This window comes from Sander vitreus, chromosome 15, assembly GCF_031162955.1.
Source record: "Sander vitreus isolate 19-12246 chromosome 15, sanVit1, whole genome shotgun sequence".
Lineage (NCBI taxonomy): Eukaryota > Metazoa > Chordata > Actinopteri > Perciformes > Percidae > Sander > Sander vitreus.
The window spans coordinates 7,924,749-7,930,819 of record NC_135869.1 but is presented as its reverse complement, the minus strand read 5'-3'; positions in this window follow the sequence as shown (position 1 = coordinate 7,930,819).

The window sequence follows — 6,071 nt, the reverse complement described above, 5'->3', positions numbered from 1 at the left end:
CATGATGAATTCTTTTATTTGTATTAATGATATTAAGGACTTGACATCAGCTGTTTTCTTTTGTTGTTGAGGTCAGAAATTAAATTAAATATGAGAACTTAAACTCCAGTAATGAACTTATATGCACCGTGTATCCCACAAGGAAACTAAACTAAAGGACCAAAACAATTCGTTCATGTGTGTTTGAATGTAGGACACAAAGATCCCACATTATCAAATAAGATTTAAAGACCTTCTGACTTTGTTTGCCCCATCCCCCCCAACATGTTGGTGAAATCACCGTTTGTATGACCAGCAAACATACTTGAGTCAGTTCACTGTAGTTCACTCACTGGACATCTAAGCTCTCAGCTCAGTGTAATCCCCCATGAAACACTTTACAGACAGGTGCGTATTCTCTGTCACTGACGCTGCTGTTCCACTGGCTTATATCACACACCGCAACACCCAAAATATTGTCAGTTGCCCCCCCGGAGGCTAAATTGCCGTCAGACTGATGGATTCCGAGATTGCTAGTTTGTTATTGGTTCCGTCCAATACATTAGACAAAGGAGCTTCTAGAGGGATTCCATAATGTTAGTCGTGTTACAGAGAGACTGTGTAACTTGCTGAATACTAAAACATAGCCCAATAGTAGCTCAAGTAAAAAAGACAAATCAGTGAATCTCAGACTCAGTATTTAGCGTGACAATTCATACAAATCTTAACTCTTAAAAATGGCAGGATTCCACTTAGAAATCAGGTATTTATGTATACTATTAACTGCACTGATCATGTAGATAGTTGTAATCTTTTAGATTTTATATTATTAAATTATTAGCAAGAGTCTGCTTCTAATCACACTAACTGGACAAACTGATTTTTAAACTACTTTTTAATACTGTGTGTTTTGATTGTTTAAAAGTTTTAGTCAAAAAATCTAATTAAATTGATTTCAGGTTCATTTGTTGCCATATTTCCTCCAAACACTGGAACTATTTGCCTCTGACAGGTGAGTTATAGAGGGAGATGAACAGTCATGCCATACTGTTCTGGTATAAAGCAAATCCTTGTGTGATTCTGCTCTGGGTCAAATTGTCAGCATTTGTCTTTTTTTTTTTTTATGTGCCTGTTCATGTCATTTTTAATAAACTTTTCTTTCATTCTTAGTAACAATCAACCTGAACCAGCTCTGATTAAAAGAAACAATCCCACAGTTTGGGAATTTGGCTTGTCAATCTGTCTTGCTTAGCACAACCTGCAGGTGAACTACACAAGACCGCTTTGGAGCAGTTGGAAGGTGTATTTTCTTCACTTTTGATAGTGCTGAATTTCCCACTGCTTCCAGTCTTTGTGCTAAACGTGTCATGGCCATTCTCTGTACGGGACACACGAAGATGAAGCTGATGTCATTTCGTGGTTAGGCAGCAAGATAACAAATTTCTCAAATTTTCAGACTGAATATTTAATGTGAATTATTGCTGTTACTGTTTTTCTTTCACCTAACTCTTTACACCCTCTTTAGCGTCCTTAGCACCAATTTGTTGTTTTTAACAGTTAAATTGTTTAATTTGCATTCTTATTTTTTTTCACCTTTTATTTTAGAATCTCCTATTGATCTGTACTAAATGTTCCATTGCCATTTAATAAAATTCATGCTGTATACTGGTTGTTTCTCTTCTTTTCAAATGAGGCTTATCTGTTCATACACAGCTAATAAAATAGTTGTAATAGAAATCGTGATCTTACATGATTTAGTCTAATCTGTGATGTCAATAAGAGACAGAACCCAGAGCTGCTCCATTATTAATTCATTCCAAACAGTATTTATGTGCTTAGATGTAATGGAATTTATTTTCACAGCGCTGAACCATATACAATACGTGCTGCTGCAGCCTGCATCTTTCCAGTTTTACAGTAATCCTGTGACTTGTCTTTCATATTCGCATTATTATATGAGTCCTGACGTAAGGGTTTTCAGACAGTCATACATACAGTGGGGCAAAAAAGTATTTAGTCAGCCACCAATTGTGCAAGTTCTCCCACTTAAAAAGATGGGAGAGGCCTGTAATTTTCATCATATGAACTATCAACTATGAGAGACAAAATGAGAAAAAAAATCCAGAAAATCACATTGTAGGATTTTTAATGAATTTTTTTGCAAATTCCTTGGGAAAATACGTATTTGGTCACCTACAAACAAGCAAGATTTCTGGCTCTCACAGACCTGTAACTTCTTCTTTAAGAGGCTCCTCTGTCCTCCACTCGTTACCTGTATTAATGGCACCTGTTTGAACTTATCAGTATAAAAGACACCTGTCCACAACCTCAAACAGTCACACTCCAAACTCCACTATGGCCAAGACCAAAGAGCTGTCAAAGGACACCAAAAACAAAATTGTAGACCTGCACCAGGCTGGGAAGACTGAATCTGCAATAGGTAAGCTGCTTGGTGTGAAGAAATCAACTGTGGGAGAAATTATAAGAAAATGGAAGACATACAAGACCACTAATAATCTCCCTCGATATGGGGCTCCACGCAAGATCTCACCCCGTGGGGTCAAAATGATCACAAGAACGGTGAGCAAAAATCCCAGAACCACACGAGGGGACCTAGTGAATGACCTGCAGAGAGCTGGGACCAAAGTAACAAAGGCTACCATCATTAATACACTACGCCGCCAGGGACTCAAATCCTGCAGTGCCAGACGTGTCCCCCTGCTTAAGCCAGTACATGTCCAGGCCCGTCTGGAGTTTGCTAGAGAGCATTTGGATGATCCAGAAGAGGATTGGGAGAATGTCATATGGTCAGATGAAACCAAAATAGAACTTTTTGGTAAAAACTCAACTCGTCGTGTTTGGAGGGGAAAGAATGCTGAGTTGCATCCAAAGAACACCATACCTACTGTAAAGCATGGGGGTGGAAACATCATGCTTTGGGGCTGTTTTTCTGCAAAGGGACCAGGACGACTGATCCGTGTAAAGGAAAGAATGAATGGGGCCATGTATCGTGAGATTTTGAGTGAAAACCTCCTTCCATCAGCAAGGGCATTGAAGATGAAACGTGGCTGGGTCTTTCAGCATGACAATGATCCCAAACACACCGCCCGGGCAACGAAGGAGTGGCTTCATAAGAAGCATTTCAAGGTCCTGGAGTGGCCTAGCCAGTCTCCAGATCTCAACCCCATAGAAAATCTTTGGAGGGAGCTGAAAGTCCGTGTTGCTCAGCGACAGCCCCAAAACATCACTGCTCTAGAGGAGATCTGCATGGAGGAATGGGCCAAAATACCAGCAACAGTGTGTGAAAACCTTGTGAAGACTTACAGAAAACGTTTGACCTCTGTCATTGCCAACAAAGGATATATAACAAAGTATTAAGATGAACTTTTGTTATTGACCAAATACTTATTTTCCACCATAATTTGCAAATAAATTCATTAAAAATCCTACAATGTGATTTTCTGGATTTTTTTTTCTGATTTTGTCTCTCATAGTTGAAGTGTACCTATGATGAAAATTACAGGCCTCTCTCATCTTTTTAAGTGGGAGAACTTGCACAATTGGTGGCTGACTAAATACTTTTTTGCCCCACTGTATGGAAGAAACTAGTTCCTGCAAGGTATGATGATGAAAACAATTACGCATTACAAGGTTGAAGGTGGAGGCATTTTGTAATTATTTTTCACTTATGACAGTAGCTAAATCTCTTCTAGACCTGGAAAATAAAAGTTCCTGAAAATTAAGTTTTGATTTAAAATTCTTTTTCAGTTATTTATGTAGAAGTAAATACACCGAATGACTTTTGTAGGTCTTGTAATTACTTTTAATAGCTTTTTGTATTGTATTTTTGATTTGCTTAATGTGTGTGTGCATTTAAGGTTTATGATACAAATCATTATTTTATTTTTTTAGATTGTAATGTACTTATTCTCATAATGACCCAAAAAGCAATTAAGGAGAAAACACTACACTTTTAACAACCAGTCTGATGCTTTTCAGAATAAAAGCACTTCGCTATAGCCATAATTTGCACAGCCTGTGCTGTGTCAGGTTCCCTTAAAATGTTTGTGTATAATGTTGTTTAACTCAACGTTTCAGATTCAGGATCACAGGTACTATGTGAAGGAATCAATTAACTAATTATTCATTTTGTGCCACACATTTCAGGTTTTAATTTGAGATAAAAAGTTTAAATTTGAGTCATTTTGTGATTGTGGGAGGCCTGTTTCTTTCATTAGTTAACTTGTTAATTGCTTTCTTAATATGATTATCTTTAATTAATTAAATACTAGATCATTAATTAATTAAATACCAGATACACATATAGTTATTTCCTTTTAGAGGCTTAAAAAGTAAATCTCCCATGTTGCTTTATATTTGAGATCACAAATTCTACTACTGACGTATAGTAACATTTTATGGGTTGTAACTGCAACTGTTAACCCAATCAATGGATCAATCAATGCTGATTTTCAACAGCATGTACAATAGTGAGCCTCAAATGCATTAAAGGAGAAAGTATGATATATTTCCAAGCTGTTACCACTCTGAGTGTGCCAATACAAGTCTTTATGCTTCATTCAATGTGTGTGTGTGTGTGTGTGTGTGTGTGTGTGTGTGTGTGTGTGTGTGTGTGTGTGTGTGTGTGTGTTCATCCTCGGTAGATTGTTCTGGCACAGCTAAAGAGAAGTGAGTCATGATGTTATGAAAACAGATTCGACACAGATAGCATCAAACACGCACTCAGCCTACTATTGTACATCATATTTCATAATTTCAGTTACCATGCAGTTAAGCCGCATTCAAAACACAGGCTGAGTCAGGCTGAAAGAAATCTGATTTTTTTTTCTCTCATGAATGTGACTAATGTGATCTGCTTTAAGGTTGTTTTAACAGAGAAAATGACTAAATCTAACATGGTCATTCGTATCACCAGAATACAAATGTTTGCGCCAAAGCAAAACCTGAATTTTAAAGGAACAGTCCAACATTTCAGGAAATACTGTTCTTGTGAATCAGATGTAAGGGTTATATCATTTTAATATCTTTAAGATCAGTTTAACTTCACTCCCCATTGGCATTTGACAATTCTTATTCTGATTGTTGGCAATGGTGGACAAAGTAATCAGATATTTTATTAAATAGAAGCAGTAATACCACAGTGTAAAACAACAGCATTCAAAATATGAATGAATAAAGTTTTAGCAAAATAGCAAAGTATTTTTTGTAAAAGTAAAAACACTTATTTTGTAGAATGGCAAATTTCAGAATCATATTACTGGATTATAATAAGTGATGCACTAATGTGTAGGCTGCCTCACATCTTGTAGCCTTTGTAAGTCTATTCTATTCTATGTTATATTGCTGTGCTATACTTATATGCTATATTGTTGTACTACTATGTTATGTTACACTATATATTATGTAATTTTATACTATAGCCTATTACTACACTTCAGTTTCATAACTTAATCATATATTATCCTGATCACTATTAATAGACCTGTTGACTCTGCTTAACCACACCACTGTCAGTTTACCATGTCATTTTGTCTACAAATACTCTTAGTTTCTATTTTTGTTCTATTCTTATTTAAGTTTATGCAACTTTTTATTATTTATTTATTTATTTATTTATTTATGGTACTTTCTACTTATCTATATGTATTTCTGTGGTTTCTGTTGTACGGCTGCAAAAACCGAAATTCACCGCTGGGTGTATCACATCTTAATTTAAACAGCTGTGATGTTCTTTAATTTACTGTAAGAACGCACACAAGATCTCCCAAAATACCCCGAAATTGTGTCTTTGATTTGATTGAAGGTCCTCAGCCAAATTAACCCCATTGTCAAAATTTCACTTGGCATTTCAGAGCTTTGATTTAATCATGCTTTAACCACAATTGCCATTGTTCTGTACGTATTCAGTGAGAAATGAAGCATCTTTGTTGTCCTCGCCATCTGCGTGTTGTTGACAGCAGACTTTGATGGACGTTTTGCTTAGCCAATGTATTCAACCCCGCGTAAATCACCGCGGAGTCGCAGTCCAATCATAAGAGTAGAAAGGCGGGGCTTGGAGCGAGAGGGCGGGA